Raw genomic sequence first — 27,274 nt, 5'->3', positions numbered from 1 at the left:
CATGTTCTTGCATGATCAGGATAATGGATTTTTTCTTTCAGATATTTAGGATCTAATAAGCTAGTAATATTACCAGAAGGTCTGTTTTCTAACAACAAAAAACTTCAAATATTGTAAGTATGATGTATGCTCACATCAGACTTTTATTTCTAACATATGAAAACTGTTTAGTTAATCACGTACACACGTATCTGCTGTTCTTAAATATACTTGTATGCCGAGGACATAGTAGTGGTGTCATCATTATATTGTGGATTCATTTTTTTCGTTGGATACAAATTTTCGTTAATTTTGTGGGAATAGGTGAACCACGAATTTAAAAAATTCAACGAATTACAAATTTTCCATAGACTTGATGCAGGTATAAGCAAAACCACGGAATTAAAAATCCACAAGGTGTAAATTTTCCTGAATCCACGAAAATTGATACCCACGAAAATAAATGAATCCACAGTATTCTAATTTTGTACATATTATGCTAAATGTCAAAGCAATAACAATTACATCCACAATATCAGGCTGATGACAATTTCTTTTGATCTATTGAATTAAAGAAGTTCAACCATTGCAATGTTTAGTAATTTTAAAATAAGTAGGTTAATTGAATATGTTCGTGATGTTTGCTTTTCTACTGGATATTTAGTGAATAACAAGTCAGAAAGTTTCCCTGATGGTCAGTTTACAGTAAAACATTTAACTTGTTAAAATGTTAAACACAAATCGTCAATATGTCATGTTAGATTTTTAATCCGGTTCCAACAAAAAGACTAGTTTCTAATATAAGTGCGTGACAATAGCTGAGTAGTTTTATCACTGTTCTACACTTTTTGAAAACAAAAGGATCATATTGGGAATCTTTGGTAGGTTTATCATAGGTGCTTTAACGTAACATGTTATTACGGAATCATGATACTTGATTTCTCTTTCAGAGGTTTAGAGAATAACATGTTAGCAAGTTTACAAGAAGGTCTGTTTACATTCAACACAGATCTTAGATTTGTGTAAGTGTAGTTTATATTTATATCAGACTTAAAGTTACGTGATAGTGTGTTGTAAGTCTATTTAGTTACCTATGTACCAGGATTATAATTGTATACGCCAGACGTGCGTTTCGTCCACAAAAGACTCATCAGTGACTCTTAGATCAAAATAGTTGTAAAGCCAAACAAATAACAAGTTGAAGACCATTGAAGACCCTTAATTCAAAAAAGTTGTGCAAAATACAGCTAAGGTAATCTATTCTTGGGATAAGTAAATTCTTTGTTTTTCGAAAAATTCTAAGTTTTGTAACGGGAAATTTAAAAACATGATCATATAACTAATATTCATTTCAACACCGAAGAGCTGACTGCTTGGTTGGTGATACCCTCGGGGACGAAACGACCACCAGCAGTGGCATCGACCCAGTGGTGTAAATAGTTATCAAAGGATAATAATTTTATACGCCAGACGTGCGGCATCAACATCCCTCGACCATATATACAATATGTTCTTCAATATTCGTCTGTGCTAATAGTGTAAGGTTTCCAGATAGTCTGTTATCATCGAATACGTAGTTACAAAAGTTGTCACCCTTCTAGTGTCTACAAACACTTCCTTTTTACATGCTCATTTATCTTTTAATACTATTCAATTTAAGACCAATACTCTTATAATTCCTTTGGTAATGTAAGTATTATTGTCTTGATTAAATATGTTTTATATAATCAAGGTGATTGATTTTATTTCAAAATTGTAGCCAATGACAACAAAGTAAGTTAACAAGATAGTTTTTTATAATCGATACTATGTTGCTGGAATTATGAATAACGATTATCACAGACATTTTTTTTATGGAACTATTGAAGACCGTTCTGTTTATATAATCACGTACATATGTAACTGATGTTCCTCAATATGCTTGTGTATCACTATCTTGGACGATCTACCATCATTTCAATGTGTTCACAAACTTTCTTTTCGTATCCCAACATTTAAATGTCGGTCAATATTTATAGGTTGCTGTTGAAAGCTTTACAAAATGCATCAACACTTTCAGTGTAAAGAACAATATATAATGCGAAAAGGTACAAAAACGAAAAATTTACGAAATTCTAAAAAGTGTTCATAATTATTGGTAGTAGACTTGTGATTTATAAAACACATTTACTTTTCCTCATATCATCAAGCTGTGAGCTACACGCACCTGCAAGTGTTGAGACCCCCCCCCCCTCCCTTTTTGGTTTTATCAAGATTTTTAGTGAATCATTTCATATATTTCAATCATTTTCAAGTACAGTTTAAATGGCTTGATTGGCCAATTGATATTTATAACCTCGGGTAGCAGTGCGGATAAGGCTCTCGCTTACGATGCGGATATCAATGCAATCAAGCCGAGCGGTTGGAATCCCGTGCAACTAAGGTTGATTTATTTAATATTAAATAACTTAACTTAATTTCAATTTCTAAAACACAAGATGTCATAGTTTTTGTATTTTCCTTCATGCTTTAATGTTGTCTTTCTTTCTTTAAACCTGTAGAACTGACGCAAATTATTGACTTTTGTCTCTGTAGTGTCGTAAATATTTAAGTTTCTGGTCGGTATAGCATTAGTCCGGGAAACAATTGATTTTACACTTGCTCAAATACCACAAATTCAGATATTTCTTCGTCTTTTTCTGTTTTAGTTGACAAATTCGGGATATAATTGACAATCTTATGAATGTTTACATTAATGTAATTTTTTTTCGGATAAAATCGTTTTTCAAAAATACTATAACAAACTTTGATAACGTGTCCTGTAAAATTTACCAAAAGGACTTTTTGTACCTTTTCGCATGGACTGGCTCATATGTCCTCTATTGGATATACGGAGATCGAATCTGGTAATCTTTGGTTAGTTCTGTATCAGTGTTTTAATGTCTCATGTTCTCACATAATCATAATAATTGATTTTCTTCCAGGTATCTAGAATCTAACAACTTAAAAAGTTTACCGAAAGATCTGTATTTGAACACAAATCTTATTACATTGTAAGTATGACTTATGCTCATCTCATACATAGATATAGGGAGATGTGGTATGAGTGTCAATGAGACATCCCTCTATCTAAGTAACAATAATAAAAGTCAACCATTATAGTTCAAGGTACGGTCTTCAACACGGAGCTTTGGCTAACTACGAACAACAACCTATAAAGGGCCCCAACATTACTTGTGTAGAACCATTCAAAAGGGAACATCAACGGTCTAATCTATATCAAAACGAGTAACGAGAAACAAGTATAAACTACATAAACAGACGACAACTACTGTACATCAGATTTCTGACTTAAGACAGGTATAATCATTTACATCGGGATTAAACGTTTTTAAATTAATGGTAACAACCCTTCTCCCTTTTCTGGAACAATAGTATAACATCACAACATAGAAAAACACACAATTAAATATCAGTTGGAAGGCTTACCTCGGTCAAACTTTATTTTAGATTATATTTTTTGTAATGTATATGATCTCGTGAGAAAAATCGTTGACTATTATTCAGTTCATATGTGTGTTCAGGATTTAAAGTGTTTCACAGTTATGTCAAAAAGCAGACGTCACATGAAATGGTAATTAACCTTATATTGAATTTAATATTTAAGAAATATGAACAAAAACCAATTAATATGCTGCCTCATGATTGATTTTAAAGACTGGGCGTCAAATAAAACACAGTTTACTTATGAAGGAACATGTATTAATTCAAATACCACCATAGATATTCACAGTTTTAATACGACCACCTGCATTATTCCAGGTAAGCAGTTACAAATATTTCTTGAGAAAGTTCGCTTGTCATATTTTGGGATTCTTGTCCGAATTCAAAATCCTCTGGTTTTATTCATTTGAATGCCTTAAAAGAAATTCCGTTGACCCCCATTTTTCTATTTATAAATCTTGTACCTGTGTAATGATAAGCCACCTGCAAAAGTCTTATAAAATTTTGATTATGTTTTAATAGTTTTTGAGAACTTAAACTTGGCAATAATTAAGCTATGAAAAGTAAAGATAGAATATTTACCCGCGAACATTTCAATGGCTTATATCTCGAAAACAAGCACACTGACCTTTATACTTGTTTCGCTCTTTTGATTCCTTTGTTAATACCCTGTCAATATAAACTTGTATTTTGAAAAGCTAATTATTTTGAAACTGAGAAGCGAAATCCCTTAATAAATAATTGTAGATTATCGTTGATCATGTCATACATGAACAATCAGTTTATAGTTGAAAGATGGAATTTGAATTTGCGTGTATTCATTTTCACCATATCAAAAGTACATTGTAGCTGTTATCGATTAATTTACATTATATGACAATGTTTTTGAAAGCATTACTGTACTCATTAGATAACAAACAAAAGAATAGTTTTAGTTTTACGAACTTTCAACCTTCGCTTTCTCATAAAAAGAATGACAAACAAATTCATTGTAATCTAATCAGTTCAGTAATACTGGTAGTCTTACCACTAACAGTTTTCCAGACGGCTATATACGTATTTCCTTTCATGCACTTCATATTGACACACCAGGCAAAACTCGTAATTGATTTTTTAATTTTATTTTTTTGGGAAATAAATCGCAAAAATTAATACCCGCGAAATTGTTTGAAGTACACATTTCGCAAAAATAAGTACAAATACAGTTTAAATGGAAACAAATCTGTCAAAAATCAGTGTGCATTCTGACGTTGAAATTATAGAACAAATAATGAAAACATACACGTTAAAAATCTCATGCACTTGAAGCCTTTTTTTATGGATTTGACTTCATCAAGAACACTCAAAGCAAAAATTTTTGAAAGCCAAGGATACATAAGAACCATAACAGTTATTGAGCTACATAATTATAAAATGACACAAACAATAGCCAAATTAATCTTAAGTAAACTTTGCCTAAGGGAGTTGAAACTTTAATTTCTTTCTCATTACAAAACTTGCTACAAAATAAACTAATATCTAATGTTTAACGATAGCATAAACATGTTACTAAAATTACCGAAACGGAAATCCCCATTTGACGCCCTACAATAGTCCATATTTATTACCGCATGATTATTTGGCGTACTAAATTATAATCCTGGTACCTTTGATAACTATTTCTAAACAAGTTAAAGTAAACTATGAGTATGATGCATGCATAACTATTCAAATAGGGTTGAATATTTGTTTTGTAGGAATAATTAATGCAAAATTGAGGTTTAAAGTTATGAAAATTGACTGCTTATAGTGGATATTTGTTCAATGGTTTTTCAATTGCTTTAGATTTATTCCGTTTTGTTTTTATTTTTCAATGAGGATGGAGCCTATGGGTCAACTCATCATGTTCTACTACTTGTGGAGATGGTGTCATAATCAGAACCAGAACATGTGACAATCCCCCACCGTCTGAAGATGCCCTGAAATGTGTTGGTTCCGAAACTGAAACAACACTATGCAACTTAAGAAAATGTCCAGGTAAATTCTTTAGATACATCAGATTAAAAATCAACATTACCTTTTAATTTAATGGTTAACTGAAGTAGAACATTTCTTCTTAAAATTTATTGAAAAACTGTTAAATCTATCATTGTTTTAAGTGAAAATCAGAATAAAAAAAATCATAGAAGATATAAGCCTTTTCCGTCATACGCGTGCTTCTTCCGCGTACACATAAGACTCGTCAGCGTTTGAATGAAAACAGTTTTGAGGCAAGAGCAAATAAATTATTTACAACACTCCTGAACATTTTTTTTTAATTCTTACTAAATTCATCCCTTTCATGACCTGTTGATAATTTTGATCTAAGTTCTTCATTGGTCCAAATTCGATTATGACGGCAAGTTGTATTACTTTCCTCTGTATTTCCTTATTGTGATGTCATGAACAAAAGGCGACCATGTCTGATGAGGTCACTTAGAAAGAACACACCTTTTTGCATGTCGTTCAAACAGAAGAATTCATATAGTCTGCATTTCATAAAAAAATCATTAGCGGAAACATTTTCCACCACTAAACATCGTGCAATACGATATTTATGTCTTCTCGACAGTTCAATTTTAAATGTTTAAAACTTTTGGCAAGCCTTGCGTTTTGAATTAGAAAAACAAACTTCTCCAATGGATACATATCAGATTAAACTCGATGCAGTGGTATAAATTACAGATAGCTAACAGTAAAATTTAAAAGTAATAATCTCAAAGCTGAAACCTTGAATTTTACAGGAAAAAGGCTACCATCTCTGGGAATAATATGTTAGGAATGTACTAGATCATTTTGTTAAGCCTTTATTGAAGTATTTTTCTCAAAAAAAATAAGAATGTACATATGAATGATTGCATCAAAGTCAAAAAACCTTGCTACTCCAAAGAAACAAAATGTCAATACAAAAGGTTTACTAATACTAAATTATAATCTAAACCTGTGCGTTTAAAATGTTGGTAAAATACAAAACCATAGACTTCCAAATTTACTACTCAACGAGCGATTTAAAAGCAATTAATTTAGTTATTTCATTGACTCATAAATTGACAGTAAATGAACAAATTAATTATGTATCATGTTTACATGAACGTGCTGATAACTAGCGTCACGTCATTGACCCAGTCGTAAACATCTTTCTTTCAACCTCAGAACAAAATGGAACCAAACCATAAGTCAGTGTTTTTAACATATATCCAGTCTTCCTCACTTGAAATGAATCAATATATGGTTAAGTTGTGTAATAAAAAAAAAAGGGTATAACATTACTTTCCAAATAAGTAAAAATGTTTAATATGACATAGAGTAATCACTGATAGTCGAGATGCGTCTATAAAAGTTTCACCGTATGTAGCAAAACCTTGAGACAATTGGGTTAAATATTGTTCATCTTTTTACAGCATGCCATCGTTCAAAGAAAAGACGATTTGGACAATAAATCAGGTAAATGTCCCCTATATTTTTTTTTTCATTTGTTATGACAAACAGAAATATGTCGACATTAATAAAATTTGGCACTTGCTACAGGTACCCGCAAAAAATAGCAATAAGAAATAATTATTATTATTTTCGAAACTAATTGCAGAGATGTTTTTTCGAGTGGTACCCTATTCCATACGGAAATTGCCTGTAACAATAACATATTTCCTATTTTGTTATTGTTACCTGAAGCTATTGCTAATAGCAAAAAATATCTAGGTAGGCATTGGTCTGAAAAAAAAGTCTGATTAATGAGCAATCTATGAAATAAATTTAAACTATTAAATTTCTATGTACATGTAAATGTTTGCACCTGTCCTATTTCTGGAATCTGATGTACAGTGGTTGTCCTCTGTTTATGTAGTTCATATGTGTTTCTCGTTTCTTGTTTTTATAGAAATTAGACCGTTTGTTTTCCCGTTTGAATGGTTTTACACTTGTAATTTTTCGGGGTCCTTTATAGCTTGCTGTTCGGTGTGAGCCAAGGCTCCGTGTTGAAGGCCGTACTTTGACCTATTCTGGTTAACCTTATAAATTATTACTTGGATGGAGATTTGTCTCATTGACACTCATACCACATCTTCCAATATCTATTTACATGATTAAACCTCCAGATAAATTGACAAATATGACGTTTCTGTTTGCCATAGGGTAGTCGTGTAAAGTAGTTAACTATTTCATGTATTCATGACTGTGGATTCGAATGAGCAAAATGCTGAAGTTGTGGTCAGTGAAAATTTCTTATATAAAAAAATTCAACCATTCCAACATGAACATTATGTTCAATAATAAAGAAGAAGATAGAACCATAACTCCAGAGAAACATTTTTTTTCTATTTGTGAAATTGCCTACGAAATTACTCGACAAGAACATTAATCGTAATAAATCAAAGAAAAAATGTCCAAAGAGTCTTGAAAAATACAGAAGAAGAACTAATAAGTGTGGGGTATTGAAGTCAATCTAAATGACTATATCGTGTGCAACAGGTATTTGGAGTGGTACTACCTAAAATGTTTTGGCCTTAAATTGTCAACTAAGGCTTTACACTGGGTATACCGAAAGTGCCATCAAAATAAATTCCGCTAATACTGATTAATACTCAATATGTTTCAGTGTTTAATTTTTCTTTGCTATGTCCAAATGATTTATATTCCCATAATATTTGTTTCAAATTTGTAAACCGAAGAATACGGGACAAAAACACGTATACATTGCAAAGTACACACACTAAAAAGACATAACTAAGTCTTGCAAATGTAAAATTTTGCGAGTAACTATAATTGCCGACAACAATAAAACAATTAACTGTATCTGAAACGTCCGTATGAAATTGGAGTCCTTTCCAGAAATACATTTCGGGAATTAGTCTCAAAAGTAGCAATAGTTATTGTTTCATTGTTACTTGTTGCAAATCACCGCACATAAATAAATAATTACATTAGATGTATGTTTCATTATAATACGTTATTCTGATTGGCTAACTAGCAATCTCGTGATATTCCTTAATCAATTGCATTACACAATGTAACTTTTCATTCATGATGACACGAGGTCCCACCATAAAGTGCACAGGTAAATAAAATTAAAACTTGATAAAAGGCGTGTTTTCATGATCCTATAGGTAAAAATGTAATTATAAGTATTAAATGCTTTTTTTTTTTGTAGCGTTGACCGTGCGCACATTTTTAGTATGAAGCGCTTCCGCGCTTCACACAAAATGTACTTCGGTCAACGCTTTTACACCCCAATAAATTTACAAAAAAGAGCATTCAATTCTTAAATAAATACAATAAGTAATTAAATAAGGTTTGTTTCGGTATACAAATAAAGACATAACATAAGCTCTAATGAGTTTATAAGAGACAAAAGATAGTGCCTATAATTTTTGTCTCGCCTATGATGATAGTCGCGGAAAGCGACATATAGAGATTTCTCTCTGGCGACGGCAACGATGGCGTCAACATTTTTATAGTTTTCTGCCTAAGTTTATTAGGAACTACTTGTGATCGATGATTGACATATAATACAAAGTTGCTTTACTATAAGAACATATAGGTAAGACGAATATTGTGAGGCCATGCCTTCTAGGTCATGGTTCGGTGATTTTGAATTATAGAGCAATTTACAATGTTAAGTTTTCTACGGAAGTAAGATTGATAAGAACTGCTTACAATAGACAATGATACTGTCTGTACATCTCAGTGTTTTAATCATGTTTAGGTCCTGTCCACAAGCTGTCACGTGACTTTGAAATAATATACATTGTTGTTGTCCATCATACGTTGACGCCTACAGGCGATACACATATCGATGTGTCTACAGTTTATGATTGAGCCTTTGCAGTTAATATTATTTTCTAATTTTTAATTCATTACGAAATTGACGTTTGACCGAACATGTGAATCCACGCTTAGTCGAAACAGCACAAATGCCAGACATTGTGAAGTTGGCTTATAAGAAACAAACAATTTTATGGCATTGTACAGCTCACTGAATGCATTCTACACATGTTCTATATGGCTTAAATATTTCAAAGCATTTTGAGGTTCATCATGCATTACAACGAATGACTGTAATATCATTAATAAATTAACAGTAAAATACAGTATAATTTTATAAATTACAACAATTTATGAATTTACTTTACTTATTCTGTCTTCCAGGAAAAACAGAAAAATCGAAAGCGATGAACCAAATAAGAAGTGACAACATTTGATTGGAAAAAAATGGAAGGAAAGCGGATCGATTTCATTTTTATATAAAACTGAGGGACAATTCTAAATGGTTTAAATTTTATAATCATCATTTTGGGAAAATTCATTATTTGCTTTCGTATGAAATTCTTACTTTCAATATCTTGGATACAATCTGTGTGGTTTACATTCTCGCGAATGCGCACTTCCTAGCTATTACTTGTATGTCTAAAATTCACTTATTACATGTAGGTTAGATGAGTTATTATTTGACCTTTCATAGCATTGCATCTGTAATTTATATGACATTAAATTTGTAAAGTGTGAGAATAAACGTCTTTTTCTTAAAGTTTGATGATATTTTGTGGGATGTAAATTAGTTACATTATACTTTTTTTTTTTTTTTGTTGGAATGTTCATTGGTATTCCACTTGTATTTTAATCATTAATATATGTGATTTTTTTCTAAATAAAAGCGGGTATAAATTCAATAGTACATGTATTCATTGTGTTGCCATATACATATCAAATGAACAAGGAAGAACATTCATACTACCGTATAAAAATAATTCACAACAAGAAGGTACACTTATTTTCAATTATCAAAATCTTCAAGTAACTGATTCATTTTTGTGATTGGTGTAATTGATGGTCAATTTTTTTAACCAAGCGAACCAAAAATAGACAATGTATTTGCATTCAGATAACGAATGAAAGTCATGTGAGCACATGGGTTGGTAATTGTTTCAAAAATTTGATAGTCTGCATGATGTATCCTCTCTTCGCGACAAATGTGTTGACGTTGTAGTCAACACAGCATCTTACTATATTGTTTGTATACGGTAATGGCATTATTTTGAGTGTATAATAGGGGTGACAGATACCATATAAACTCATCAAAGATACAAGGCTTGAAATTTTATATTTGTGCCAGACGCACGTTTCGTCTTTAAAAGATTCATCATCATTACACTAGAAGTAAAAATGACAAAAAGGCCAAATAATGTACGAAGTTGAAGAGCAATGCAGATCGAAAGTTCCTAAAAGTTTTGCCAAACTGATAATCGAACACATAAGTCGAACAAGAAAGTGACAATGTCAATGAAAAGGGTGGGTGAATTCTGGCTTGAAGTACAAATAGGTTATTGAAATATCCTTTTTAAAAGGGGGGAATATCTCAACCCCCAATTTTACAGCTCTCCGCTCACCTAGCACAGAGGGTAAAATGAGCTTTTCACAATACTTGTCGTCCGTCATCTGTCGAACATATAAAATTAAAGACTGAGCAACACAAACCCCAACAAAAACTGTAGGGGATATCAGGTGCTCCCGCAGGGTACGCACATCCTGCTCCACATATGGCATCCATCGTGTTGTCCATGTTCTTAGAAACCAGAAAATAGTCTAATTCGGTAGGTCACATTCATGAAAAGGAAAGTAAAAGAAACATATCATCTGTGAAATAACGCTAAACCAACTCGTGATAACGTCTGCAAAATTTACGAAGGGATGATTTTAACTTCACAATTTGGAACTCTTGTTTTAATAGCTTCTTTTTGAGCAGCAACCCTCTATCAATGAAATAATGATATGAAATACAATCGCGAAAATATTGTATCAATTTGAAGATATATACTCCGTATACAGGTGCTGCTGTTATGTTGCAACTTAGGAATGGATAGTTCACAATTGGGAACTAAAATTATCTCGTTTGTCGTAAAGTTTTGTTTTCCACCGACCCTCATTGTCAATTTATAGATGTACGTCAAGATATGAGGCGGACTTAACTGTATCTGTCCTTTATCTCTTGTTCGATACGATAGATGCGTTCAACGTGGTCACCGCATTTTGAATTATTTAGTGAGAGAACATCGTCTTTATAGCGGAAAGTAAAGTTAAAGGATATTGCTAATTTCTTAGAAGAAGTTCTTGTATGAGTCAGACTCGTAATAATAAAGAAACAAGTCGGTGAAAAGAGGGGCACAATTGGTTCCTCGAAACGTTTGAAATGAGGAATACTTGTGTTAGTGTAGAAAAGTCAAATGTTTTAATACTATTGCAAGATGGAAGAGTCTTAGATTGTTTGTACTCTATAAGATATTTGGAAATTTTTGAGATCAACATCTGATTTACGCCACCTCTAAAATGGGCAGTCGCACAGTTACTTCGAAGCCCGGCTTAGATTGCTGATAAAATAGATGTTAATAATTTAAAAAGAGGTTTCGTGGAGCACTTTGAAGACCAGTCAATATACCGTTGTCTGTAAGAACACTCATGTAGTTTAGGTTTCCAATACAGTGATGGAAGATTCAGTTCTTCATCTAAGTTGAAATTTCAAAGGAACAATGAACAGACCTATGATTATCTACGATTTATATGTTGAGTTTTCAAGAGAATTGCCAATACTTAGTTCATTTATCAAGGAGCTTATGTAGTGAGTTTTACACACAAAACAAGATGTTGTCTCGGGCTTTATCTGCGGGGACAACAATATAGTTGTCATGGAGGTAGGACAAGTGTTTTGCAACATTTAAAGATTGACGAAGCATGAGTATTGATAGAACTGTTCAGTTTCTTAATTCTGATTTGTATCAACAGCCTCACAGCCTTAATCCATTTGGATATAGTATATACGTCCTTTTCTGGCGTTTAGGCCATTGCCTAGCCTAATCCTCGACTGAAAACATCAGTATGTTAAAGTTATTTCTAATTGATTGATTAAGGCTCGCAATATTTCGGACCTTTGGATAACACATTTTGCAGTGAAGTGTTGACAATGTTGAGGTCATCGGTAATAACGTGGACAGCCGGATTATATGAGAATTATGAGTGCAATCAGGAGGTTTAGACTTGAAGTCGTCAATATTAAAATCGTACAAAACGTGTTTGTAATTTTAAATTTTAGTTGCAATTGATTTGGAATAGGTATAAGAAATGGTTTGTACAGACTGATCTTTGAACAAACGAACTTTTTTCTACTGAACTACTTTATGATGAAGGATATTGCATAAGTTGACGCCACTGGGCACTAGTTAGTTGAGTAATGTTTTTTAGTACGAACATATAGTTGTGACTTGGACGCATTATTAAATAAAAAACAGTACATATAAACTCAATGAAAACGTATCAATATATATTATCGAGTATATAACATGTCTATAACATTCATCTTTCAAGTTAACATGCACTTATCAGAGATATTAAAAACACATTATTCAATTATTTTACAAACGGTAACCAGGGTAACTTGCTCAAACATAATCTAATATAACTATGGAACTTTTTTCTGAATATTTGCATTCGTCCGTTCCCGTGTCACAGCTGATTTTAAAAAAAAATGTTTTCGTATGTCTATCCTGAGATGAATGTACAAAGAAAAACAAATTTTCTATAGACTTGTGTTCAGACTTCAGCAAATCCACGAAATCAAATATCCAAGGACATGCAAGTTGTCTTCAATCCACGGAAATTGAAAATTGAGACTCACGAAAATAAATGAATCAACAGTATCATATTTTCATCTGATAACAGTTAAATAGTTGATAAACAATAACAATGCATATTACAGCCAATTTCGAAAACTGTATCTGCCTTTACAGGGACTGAATTTGAAAAAAAAATAGGTAAAAGGCCACAAGACGTTACATATCTTTATCTTTTGAGACATATTTTAAAAATGCGATACTTACGACTAGAAAATAAAGGGAACAACCTATTGCAATTGGATTTTTTTTTAATTTATTAAATGTTGCGGCAAAGACTTCACTGAAGAAATATAGAATTTGCATCGGTTGTAATACCATTGATACGTTTATTGTTATAAAGTTATGTAAGTCTGCTATATTAAATTCTTAAAATTGTAGGCCCTTAACATAACGCTTCATTAAAGTAAAAACTAAGCAATCATACAGCAAGCAATGTTAGACAGTTAAATGTGTTCAAGCAATAAACATTAATAAGATTACAACAGTAATGAATGCAAGTTAACAATTATGCTGTGTTCAGTTATTTCCTCAAACGTAGTCTCTAGGATAGTCAGATTTTGCATACAAAACATTAAGACGATAACAACAGTAATAAATGCAAGTTAACATTTTTGCTGTATTCAGTTTTGTTCGCAAACGTAGTCTCTAGGATGGTCACAAATTGCATCATTCCACTTGAAATCAAATTGGTGCGCAAGCATCATACAGTGCTGATTTCCGTCATGGTTATCGGGTTGATTTAGTAACCAACCTTGAAACAAAGTACTGGTAGGCAAATTCACAGTGGCACTTGTATTTTCCCAGATAAACACTCCTTCTGTTGCTAAGTCAGAACCTCCGATCCAGTAATCTTTAGACGGAACTACAGAAAAACACATGATATTTTATTCATAATATTGTCATATCAAAAACGCTATACCAGAAAAATCGTAAATAATATTAGGCTCATGATTTGACAGATGCGCATTTTCAACCAACGAATAGCTGCATTTGACCCGAAAAATCGAATGTGTATGTTTTCAATACTCGTCAACTGAGTACTGTATGTGAAGTTTTCACTTATTCAGCTATATTCAAGAATCTATATCGAGTCTTTTGTAGACGTAACGCGGGTTTTGTTTACATTATTGTGATTCGTTTCAACATGAGACTCATCGTCAAATAAATCTAAGAAAGACCGCAGCATTTCTAAGCCGAAATATATATCAAATTTGTCATTAAAATAGGGATTACAGTATTGTAATTTCACTGTCGCAAGTATTTGTGGACCAATCTGCACTACGCATCGCTAGATACACTCAATTTGTGACTGTAACATATACGTCTTGTTAAGGCCAAGCCTAAAACAAAATAGAAATATATGTATCTCCTAATTCAAGACTCCTTACCGATATTGGCTACATAGGACTTGAGTAACTCATCTTCTTCCGAAGTCTCTATTATCGCCAGGTAACCACCGATACTATTACAAAATGTCTGAAAAGCATTTAACACATTAAGAAAATACAAAGTAAGCGTAATAGGTAAAGTGCGTATTTCATTGATTTTTTATTTTTATTTTCGTAGGCAAAAATGAATCACAAACGATCAGTGGTTATTTGAAATAGCGGTTATGTATATACATGTAAAGAGTGCAATTTCGAAATTCTATATATTATTCTTAAATTTTTAATACAAAGACATCGTGTTGAAGACACATTATGTCATGAAGAAATAACCTCATCTGATATATATCTTAACAATGTAGAAATTGATTGCTAGCATCTTCGAATAAACATTTGATGTACTCGAATCGCTTTTATAGATTTATTAGCAAATCAATTATCCATATAAATCTGTAGAACGAACAGATGTACATGTATTCATTTTCGACAGGTGAATATCAGCTAGTTGCACCTCTTTAAACATGTTTAAAGCAGCAACGTGAAGAATAACTGTGTATGTTTGACCCAAATTAAAAGTCGACTAGATTGTCTTGAATGATACTCAAATCTAAACTAATAGTTGTATCGCTTTACGGTGGTAACGAGCAAAGAATGTCCTATTTGTCTTTGTTGTGTTTGTGTCATGATGGTCTTTTGGTCGGTTTTGCTTTTTGCCACTTATTTTCGAGTTTTTGGTTTAAATATTCCTTTAATACCTGTCGCCTTTCTAACAGGCTTATTTTTACATCTAATGTAGAGTCATTACACATTCGCTGACAATAAAAACTTTTTTGAACACAGGTTGGATTATTTTGAAATTGTAAAAAATCTACTAGTTAAATCTATCATCTAAGTAAAACCTGCATAGAAATGTGATGCGGCTGAAAGTTTCCTGATCAGATAAACACATTAAAAATAATGATTTAATGATGTTCTTCATGAAACTTTTCATATCTAAATTTAAAAATGTTTCTTATAAGAATCAGAGTGTAAATTATCCATATATTGTTATTGATCGGTAATCAAACAACGATGAACGTTAGACAATATCGCATTACTTTTTGGATTATTGCTTTTTGTTGATTCCAAATGCAAGCTGTCTGTACTCTATGGTAGTGCACTTTGAAAGAAATGTCTATTGAAATAGTTCAATTTTCGAATAAAATTGAGAATTGAAATGGGGAGTGTGTCAAAGAGAAAATAACCCAACCAAAGAAAAGAAAAAGCCGAATGCCACTATTGAGTCTTTCTACATCTTTGATTTTGAAATTTGTAGATTTCAATTTCTCTAACGATGGTTAATCCAGAGAAAGCTTGCATATACGTGAGACACATATCCTCGTGCGATGTTTTTTCGTACTAATAACAATTTTCACTGCCGACGGTTTTCACTGACGAATTTTTATTCACGTGTGTACTCAAATTTTTAAATCATGATCTGTCGAATGTTTTTAGGTATATATAAATTTTTGTGTTCAGGCTTACTACGATTTTTTTACTGTTTACGATTTTTGTATGTTAAAAAATGGCGTCATATGCTTTCGTATGAAGTAAAATTTTAATAAGAATACGGACAGGAAATGACTATAAAATCCGGAAAAGAGTATTTCCTAAAGTCGTAGTTCTAGTAATTGCTCGAATCATAAAAAAAAGTTATTTCATTTTTGTAATACTCAAACTGACTGGCAAATAGTTTTTGGTTGATGTACCATGTGCTGAAATTGTAACATTTGGACTTTTTTTTCAGATTGGCACCGGGTTTTCACAAAAGACATATTTTTTCGAATTTGAAACGCAGATATCAAAATTTTATTAAATGAAAAAACCTAAAACTATTTTCATGTTTATGTATAAAAGATGTAAAAAAGGAATGGCAATAGAGTATTAAATGAATGGAGTTTGAACGACAATTCTATATGAGAACTTTGTTGATTTTACGTTACGTGTTACGTGTAAATGTTACGTGGGCTTAACAGACCACATTGGATAGGTCGGATCGGGGTGTTAGCGTGATGCAGGATTTACAAGTGAAAACCAAATCGTTATGTGTGAAAACGAGAAATGAAGTCGGACGGCACACGTGAAATAACAACAGCTACTATTTAAATGATAAGCGGAATATGGGATTTGACAAAACAATAAGTGTGACCTGCGTCAGACCCCCCCCCCAAAAAAAGAAGAAAACCGATTGAAAGTGGACGTGTGAGATTGTTTGTCAATTACCTGACAAAAGCTATATGGCGATTGTTAAATGAAGGTGCAAATACAACAAGTACCCCCTTAAAAGAAAGCGCAATAGGTCTTGTCACATCATGCGAATTAATAAATGCATAGTATATGAAACACATGCAAGTATTAAGAATTATTTCACCTGTTTATTTAAAGAAAAACAGGTCATTTTGTGTAACAGCATAGAAGAGAAAATTAATGAGTTGGTGCTCAATACGAGGGAGAAACATCAATTAGAAGGGACAGCAACAGTACCGATAATCTACAGACGATGTCAACTTCATCAGCGGCAAAAACAAAACTAAAAAAAAAGCAAAATCAAAGAATAAAACATGCAAATATATCAAACCGTTGGGCATATCTGACTGAGTCATATTTTCACTAAATGAAATATTGCAAATGGTTTTTCGATAAAATTTCACATTCATAATTTAAATAAACACCCTTTTGAATGGTTTTACACCAGACATGTGTAGGGCCTTTATAGCTTGCTGTTTGGTGTAAGCCTATGTTCCATTTTGAAGACTGTATTGTGACCTGTTTACTTGTATGAATTGTGACTTGGATGTAGAGTTGTCTCGTTGTTACAGATACCACATCTTCTTATATCTATGCATCCATATCCTTTCTGTTCAGTACAGGAATATCAACTGGTTGTGAAACATCCACTTGTATTGGCCTCGACACAGTATTGCACATAATAACCAAATGTCCCAGGCGTATCATTTTGTTGCGCAAAAGATTTGGTCGTCTACTCAAAACTAAACAGTGGCACGCATATAAAATTCAAGGAATGCTGTATCAAATGCTCTCTTAAAGGCATGACAAACAAAACATGACAACGGTTGTGATCCATACAAATTCAAATGAAGTGGATGTAGGCAATATAAAGCAAACATAGTTACTTCAACAAGAGAAAATTTCATACTGCTAAAAAGGCCCCGAAATAAAAATATGAATCAATTCAATATTGAGAATACGACCGGGTTAATGTAAAAGAAACAGTTTATGAAAAACAAATATGACAAACATAAACCAATACCAACCATTGGACTACATGCTCCTGAATATGGACAGGCATACAAATAATGTGGCGGGGTTGAATATGTTTCGAGCGCTAACTATTTCATAAATGGATATGCAATCATTATAATTGATTGAGCCATTTGTGTTCGAAACGTCATTTCCAGTTTTTTGTAGGATGTTATCTAGGTACGATAATCATACTCCAAATATTTATAAAACACTGCCAGGTTTTATGGTATACACTTTTCCCGTCCATTAAACCAGATATTTTGCTAAAATAAGGTTAAACTAAAAGTGAGAAACAGTTTTGCTATTTTAGATAATCGCACTAAGAAGTTAATGTACTCTGTACATGCTGTACGAATATATTCAATATTGAAAAATTGTATTTTGGATTCCATTGAAAATGCTCATAAACATTATGTTTTTAATATTGTAAAGAAACTACTTAGGATTTGATAAAGGCTTTATACTTTGATCTCAATGGATACGTACATGTAAAAGGCTCTGCATTTATGCGCAGAATAGACTTTCTGTTAAAATATTATTTTGTTCAACCACGTTATTATTCAATGAAAAACAAAGCAACCGCGTCAAGAGATAATGCGTCTTTGTTTGTAAAAATAACACGTATTCACTATACCATACCAGATATACCAAACATACTCAATGTTGACTGACCAGTATACCAAATACAAATTGGACTATACTACAAACTATATAAATCTAAATAATAACTTGACAAATATATATTGCATTTGCCGTAAGGACGATATGCCGGCATTTACTATGATATAATCTGACGTTATGTGACGATACATATTGAGACAATACATCAATCGAAAATGATAAATTAGACGAACAGATGTGTCAATTTTAGAAACAATATAAAAGATTCTATTCCTAGAATCCTAGACTGAGCCCCACTCAGTCACTAACATTGGCCAAAAGGCTGCTGAGGTCCATTAGGGAATTACTAATATACATGTAACGTGTTCTTGTTGTATCTTTAAAATACATTTTGCAATCAAACTAGGAGGTGGAACAATCCAATTGTTCTCTCCTGTCCATGCATAATTAAACGCACCAATACTTTCGGTACCTGTGCATCAATGTTTTGAATTAAAACGTAAGGATTTTTTATTGTAATCTGACGCGAATCTGTCAATTGAATATCTACCCCATTTTTTATCAAAATGGTTGAACATATATTCTTTGATTTCCCAGTCATCACAATTTGATGTTTTACTGAATAAATCAGCGTTTACATTATCAGTTATGGGTACCCATTGTGGGCTTAACTGAATTTCTACCCTAGTACATATGTCTGCAATATTTATTGCGATTTCTTGTAGATCTGACTTGACACTGCCTTTATATAATATATGTACAACGTTCTGATTGTCAGTTCTCCATAGAACTTTCTGACCCTTCAAATAGGTCAATTTCGACATAATCATTCTATAAACTGCCTCCAGTTCACGCCAAATTAAGCGTTTTACTTGTTTATCAGGTTTCCATGAACCTATTACTTCGCTTTCTTCATAATCTACTATATACCCACCGAAGCCTGTACCAGAGGCATCGGTGTACACCACACTGGTAAGGAAAGCCAACGGGGTCAAAAGTCTTACCTCGTAACTTGTCAATTTGTAACTTTTAACTGTGTGATTTGTCAATTGTATTTTGCTGTTTTGTAACTTGTCGATTCGTAAATTGTTAATTTGTATATTGATGTTTTGTAACAAGTCGACTCGTAAATTGTCAATTTGTGTATTGATTTTATGCGGTCAAATAAGTCAGCATGAGGTATCAAAACTACTGATGTGTTTTAATGATGCTTTCATTTTGTATAATAAATTCTCTCCTGAAATCAAAATATTGCTGACACTGGCTACATAAATCAAGGACGTATTACTAACATCTAATATACGGTCGTTCATAGATATACATAATAAAGTGCAAATATGGTTGAATATGATATAATATAGGTATTGGAAATTATATTCAGTGCCCGTTATCATTGTAACAAAGATCGTTTTTTATTTATAAATTGGCAGATCAAAGATAAATTGTTGTAACAAGCAACGTTTTATGAGTACTTTATTTTGAAATATTTGTATTTAATCCTGTTTTTTTTACGGAAGTATAAATTTTACTTTATTTTCGATGTTTATACTACGAAACAAAGATATTAAAAAATATTTTTAAAACATCGATGCAGAGAGGTCCTGGTTACAAGTCAACTTAGTGTTGAGCAGACCAGTCAAAGGTTTACTTGGGAACAGGTCTGGTTTCGATCGGATTTGTCAAAGCAAACGTTAACTTATGTTAACTTTGTGTTAGGACTGGTTTCGAAGTTAACTTATGTTTACTTTACGGCAGGACTACTTTCGAAATTAACTTCTGTTAACTTATGACAGGACTGGTACGAAGTTAACTTATATCAAAAACGGACCTGTTTCTAAGTTAACATTTTGGCAGACATAAAAACAGTCCTATGACCAAGTCCGCTTTTCAAATTAACTATATTTTGGTCCTAGGACTGGTCAGAACAGTCGTAAATCCGGTCACAGGTTAACTTTGACCAGTCCAAATGACTGGTTATCAAGTTAACTTGCTGTCGAGGTGAGAAGGGGGAATTATTATGTTTATCAATGCAGATGCCTCTCCATGTTGTGAATCTCCATTAATAACGGGAAACTTAAATTTAAAATAATCACTGTCGATTATATGTATTGTACAGTGTATTATCATTTTTGGAACTGTGTATTTAGGTGACTGTTCTTGGTTAGAGACATATATAATAGTGTTTTAAATACAAACATACCAAATATTTGAAAGCATGAAACACTTGATGTATCGACTGCATACATACAATTCAGAATGGAAATGGGGAATGTGTCAAAGAGACATCAACCCGGCCATAAATCAGACAAGAGCAGAAGGTCACCAACAGGCCTTCAATACATGCACGATGACAACAATGATTAAACATGTCTCTCTGGTGTCATATGATTGGAAAATAATGGCTTGTCGATTTGTTTAAAAAATAATTTATCTCATTTATCTTCTTACTTGTTGCATTTTGTATAAACTAATGAAAACACTGCCCAACACTATATTTGTCTTAATTGCTATTTATACTAAACTGAAGTAAAATAATACACCAAGCCTACATTTATGGATCCCTAAAATACAAGCAGCATCAACAATTGAAAGGCAAACAATTAATGTTTGGAACATATTATACTAATATTATTGTACTTATCTGTCATCAATGAACTATCTGTAAACTTTCATTACATTAATTGTTGTTACTAGTGCTAGCCTATCACCTGGTTGTCATCAAAGTTGATTGTATAAAGGAATAATAGGGAATTCGACTTATTTGTAGTTTCTTCATTAGTTATGTCACGTGTTTAACGATATCCATATTAATTATATTACCATGCTCAGAAAATAACGAGCGGTATTTGGTTAACCATAAGGTTAATTACATTCAGTATATACAACTTTACAATGGCGGCTAATCAGCAAATGCCACAAATGAATTTGGTTGACAACTGTAATGTGTGCAGTTTAAAAGGGTCTACATAAATAACGTGAATGTGTTTACTCGCGTAGAGGACATTGTGGAGTAAAACAAAATCAAATAACTTTCAGAAATTTTGAAAATTGTTTAATCTCAAATAAGATCTATAAAAATTAAATATGTAAACCATTTTTACCACCATTCCATGTTAATAATCTGGTTGAAGAAATACCCTGTTATGTTTTCAACACAACCATAACATTGTAGCATATCCTTTTAATTGTCAATCTTTTTACTTTTTAGTAATATAATATTAGCGTGGCTAAACAATAATGTTTATCAATTGTAAAATCGAATAGTACATACAAGATATCAATACAAATTTGTAAATGTGTTTTATTCATCTTCAACGACGGAATAATCTGATTTTAAAAACTTTGATTTAATGTTTATAATTCACGTCGTAAAAAATGACGAACATAACATATAGTAATTTTATAACATATCATTTGAAAAAGAAAGAATAAGACATAACACTGATATATGCACACAGGTCCAAATTCCTTCCTATGTCTATGACTGTTTTAAAAGACAAAATCAATTAAGGTGTTAGTAATCATAACATTTATAAGTTATTCAGGTACATTTGGCAAATATCTGAACACAATTCCAAAGTAATATTTTTGCGAGATAAAAATAACAAACTTATAACAATACCATATATCAAATACCTTAATAATACTCCTTCCTGAAATAGTCAGTTCCAAAAGGTTTTATTTTCCAATAGTGATTGGTATATACTGACTTTTTTTTCAAAAACTTTGTCGATAGATTATGTAAGTGAGAATACATTAGATTTGAAGAGTCTAGTATATCTTTTAATTATACTTTATGTTGATTTCCAGGTTATCATGAGACCTAACTGGTTAACAAAAGTAGAATTCAAAAAAGGGAAAGTCAAAAGCAATTGACAATGTAAACATTCGAATCAATCAATCAAGGGAACGAAAACTGAAAGACTGTTATGTTCCAGCCTTGGTAGAGATATTGTGTAAATCGTGAGTTTAAAGCTAGTGTCAGAGAGAAGATATGGTATGTTTATAAATGAAACAACCATCAACAAGAGACTCATAACTCAGACATTAACACCTATTTGGCGTCGTATGGCATTCAACAATGAACACAACATATACAACATAGTCAGCTTTAAAATAACACGAAATGGCAACACATCAAACTAAAAAAATAACGGTCTAATGTATGTTAAAAAACATAAACGAAAACCTAGTATACAGCACAGCATCACACGACAACCACCGACTTAGACGTTCCTTTACTAAGGACAAGAACATACATACATAATGTGGCGGGGTTAAACATGAATGCGGGATGACAACCCTCTCATAATACGAGACAGTGGTAAGACAGTTAAACTTAAGAATGAACTATCAATATAATTCGAATCGCTCTCACACGTATGCAATTCGCTTATAGTTAAAAAAAAAATTGTTCGAATGCACATATTATAACAACCATATTTAAATTTAATAATGATTGCGATTGTGAGAACTTTTAAAATTACTGTCTCTGCGTCCTAGCAGTCATACTAACGATATTACTTGACCGTACAACTAGCATTTGAAAATATATAATAGACCTATTCATCTACATGATCTACCTAATATTTTAACCATGTACATGTATACTAGCATTTGAATGTGAACAATATTGTTTAAGAAATATCATACTTTGTTTTTCAATAATAAAATAAATGTTTCGCTTACCCTTTAAATAGTTTAACCTTTCATGTTTTATCCTTTTTGATAATATAATTTTGGTGTGGCTTGACATTGATATTTTCCGACGTTATTGTTATGGTGTTTGGGTTATGTTTGTATGATTGATTTTCATCTTTAATTATGTTTTTTTGTCTCTGAAAAGTGTTGTAATGCCATGTGTTTTCCGTTGTCCCTATCATTAAATGTTTTTTTTTTGTAACAACGATTATAACACATCAGCGGTTGCTGCTGTAAACCAATTTTTAACAGTACTACATATTATATATTTTTTCTTTTGTTTACACTTTATAGCAAATTTACTGAAATTGGATACGACTGTCATAACTGTTAGTAGTTAGGCTAGATGTAAAACTAGGTTTAATGCACCATTGTCTAAAAAGATATTGCAACTAACAGTAAATTTCGTTAAGGCATACACAAAATATCATTCGAAAAAATAAGATCAGTTGAATGTCTATTTGGTATCTTTCGCCCCTATTCTACCGTTGTTATCCTTAAAATCTAAACTGCAAAGGAACATGAACTACTCTGATCCGAAACTAATAAACAAACATTGATATTCTGTATATTAACAAATTGTCTACGTGCTAGTATAGTTATAAACACAATCGATAATGTAGTGTGACACTACAAGCTATGTTGTGTTTTGTATTTCTATATAAATTTGACCTTAACAATCATTCCAATATCAAATACAGATTTTGCGTGGTTATAAAGTCAACACCATATGTGCATAGCAAAAATAAGCTGTCTGGAATTTGCTTTCAATTAGTTGTTGCTGTCAAGAAGTCTGGGAACAGCAATCAATATAAGTAAAATTGAGAATGGAAATGGGGAATGTGTCAAAGAGTCAAGAACCCGACCATAGAACAGACAACAGCAGAAGGTCACCAACAGGTCGTCAATGCAGCGAGAAACCCTTGCACCCTGGGGCGTCCCTCATCTGGCCCCTTAACAAATATATATACTAGTTCAGTGATAATGAACGCCATACTAAACTCCAAATTGTACACAAGAAACTAAAATCAAAAAATATTCAAGACTAACAAAGCCAAAGGCTCCTGACTTGGGACAGGCGCAAAATTGCGGCGGGGTTAAAAAGTATGCTTCAATTTTCGAGACGTAATTTGTATTTCTTCGATTTGGTCTAACCTTCTTTATAATTTATGGTTTACATAAGAATGATTCCATTTTTTATTTTCAAAATCCAACAGAAAATAATTGAATCCCAAATTGAACATTTCCAAGCTAGACTTCTTTATCGGCTATATGCTAGTAAACTACTTATGTTACAGGAACACAACATGTTCAGGTCGTCAAATGATAATACTTTACACATGTACCGGGTTATTTATGGTATTGTTCAATGTATATATGTGTAGATACTAATATTTTACTTGGACCAACTTGTTTTTCTTTCACGTTAGTTCATTTGTTTTCCGTAAAATTATGTAAGAGTCAACCGTTAGAATGGCAAAACAAATTAAACTTGTATTGAACAATGATGCAAATATAATAAAGCAATTTATTTTATTTCAAAACTGTTTTAAAATACCATTATTTTAACTGTTAATTTTCTAAATGGATGCTTTTCAATTTGGGAATTTAATTGTCATGAATGTTTTCGTAAATCGTTTGACAAATATGAGCAATCGTTCCAATGCATAGCAGTGCATGTTATATAAAGTAATGACACGAAATGGTTTTTGTTAATGTTCAAATCTGCAATTGAAGATTTGTAAATCTCAAATACCAAGACTAGCAATAAAAACATTCGCACATTATACTAAATACACAGAAGAAATGCTGATATCGATAACAGAGGTTACAGTTTTATACATTTGATTATTATGCAGGTTTCAGTCTTATTAGTAAGAATTTTGGATATAAATTGCAATCAGTGTTAAACTATTTCCATCAATAACAAAGGCTTTTGACATACTTTTGTTTTCAAATAATCCTTGTTTGTCTACATATCAAATATTCAATCTTCAATACGACAGTGTGTTTAATTGGAAGCATACATTTTCATTAATATGATATGCATTTATTTGTTGCATCATGCCACATGTTCCTGCTGATGAATTATTAGCGTCGGGTTGATGCAAAAAGTTTTGTAAGGCAACAGTAGTATACCGCTGGTCGGAAGTAAATACGCAGGTGTGGTATGATTTATCTGTTATTTGTCTGTTACGTATATGATAAAGTTCATTTAAAGAAAAAAAGCAAGATCCTATATTACAAAGAAAAATCGATTTATTCCCGCGGGCACCCTTAAATCAAAACTGGGTCAGGGCTAGGAATAGGATTATTTGAGTTTCTTCAAGATGACAGACGAGGTAAACAGTGGACAATCAAAGCGAAACGGAAAAACTTTCAGCCATCCGACACATCAAGATTGTGCGTTAAACATTTTAGCAATGATCAGTTTGTGATAAATCAGTTATTTGCAGCATCAAATGGATATAAAATGAAAACGTTGCAGTTACAATCAGACGTTATTGATGTTATTTGGAGAAATTCTGTGTTACCGGCTCAAGCGAGAAAAATCAATCTCGTTGAGATGATCAACGACAATCTATAAATATCTGCATTTCAGTCTTCAAAAGTGATGTAGACAAAAGAAACAAGTGTTGTGTTCAATTCATGTCTTCAGTGGCAGCAAATTTTTGGTGCTAGACTCAAAAGAAAACCATAAACAAAACAAGGCACTGGTTTTGTAACACTCCTCAAGCAGTTTGAAGTTGTTGGGTGTTACTTTTTGTTTCAAAACTAATATAATACTTGTATTTTATTCTACAGTAACTGTTGACTTAATTAAATGTATATCTAATCAGCTGATTATTCCCTGAGTAGTCTTGGAATCTGGACAGTTTTTGTAACAAGCAATATTTGATGAATAAAATTATTATGTTATTAAAACAAAAAAAAAGGGTTAATCAAAATGTCGATTTTTTATGGGTTTGTATTCTTTTCTTATGTGTATATATTATATGTTTTTCTTTTAAAAAATATATTTTAGTCTTCCTATCAAAGAAAAAGTACTAGTATCAATTTAAATGTTAATGCTTTATTTTATACTTCACATTTAAGAAACAAAGTACTAATAATAATTTTGATATTGATGCTTTTCTTTTTAGATATTTAAAAAATATACATTTTTAGAGACTACTTACTCTAAAAGTAAAGGATATCAATTTTAATATTGTTTTAAAGAAGACATTTTGGTATAGAGATTCCTTATTAAAGTGTATGTTTCTATATTCATTTTATTCTTAACTATTATTTTTCTCTTACAATCTTAATTAAGACTGGCAAAATAGCAAAACTCCATGTAAATCACTACTTTGCCGGAGCAGGCAACATAGCCACTGTTAATTTAGCACAAACTATATGTATCGTAATTGTATCAACATTTATTGAGTTGCTAACGAGGGTTTTTGTCGAATACTACTATTTCGGACAAAGGACTAACAACGATGTCTATGGCGATGCCAATGAGGCAATGTTCACAGGAGACCAAAATGACACTGAAATTGACAACTACATGTAACCTTCAACAATAAACAAAGCCCATACCGCATAGTCAGTTATAAAAGGCCCCGAAATGAAAATGTAAAATAATGCAAACAAGAAAATTAACGGCCTTAATTATGTACAAAAAACGATCAAAACAACAAATATGTTTAACATAAACTAACGACAACTACTTAATTACAGGCACCTGACTTGGGACAGGCACATTCAAACAGAATGTGGCGAGGTCAAGCATGTTAGCGGGATTCCAATCCTTCCCTAATCTGTGACAGTGATATAGCAGAACAATACGGAAACGAACTATTAAAATCACTGTTAAGTTCCTTTTCCGTTGTTTGCTCAATAGACCACCTCAATTTTGTAGACTGCTTCCACCAGTTAATTAGATGGTATTGCATGGTTAGCACACAAAATAAAGGTCAACAATGTGTAAAGTAATTGCGTTACGATATTAACCTTGATTTGTACTGGAAAAAAAACATGAACTACCTTTCAACGTGCTAAATGTATTCTACTAAGTTACCTTTCTCAGAAAGACATTCTGCCTACCTAGACACAATATGTTAAATGAAGAATACTAATTTG

General features: G+C 32.1%; 1 long non-coding RNA gene across 1 annotated transcript; it reads left to right on the top strand.

The window, feature by feature from the left end:
• Positions 1 to 3,625: 3,625 nt before the first annotated feature.
• LOC143053469 (uncharacterized) lies at positions 3,626 to 10,066 on the top strand. The gene is made up of 4 exons (XR_012971363.1): positions 3,626 to 3,780; positions 5,320 to 5,478; positions 6,882 to 6,924; positions 9,625 to 10,066. It is a non-coding gene; the product is annotated as an uncharacterized LOC143053469 (long non-coding RNA).
• Positions 10,067 to 27,274: the final 17,208 nt, after the last annotated feature.

Source organism: Mytilus galloprovincialis, chromosome 12, assembly GCF_965363235.1.
Source record: "Mytilus galloprovincialis chromosome 12, xbMytGall1.hap1.1, whole genome shotgun sequence".
In the NCBI taxonomy this organism is placed as follows: domain Eukaryota; kingdom Metazoa; phylum Mollusca; class Bivalvia; order Mytilida; family Mytilidae; genus Mytilus; species Mytilus galloprovincialis.
The sequence above is the reverse complement of the archived record's forward strand: the minus strand, read 5'-3'. Positions and strand labels throughout refer to the sequence as shown.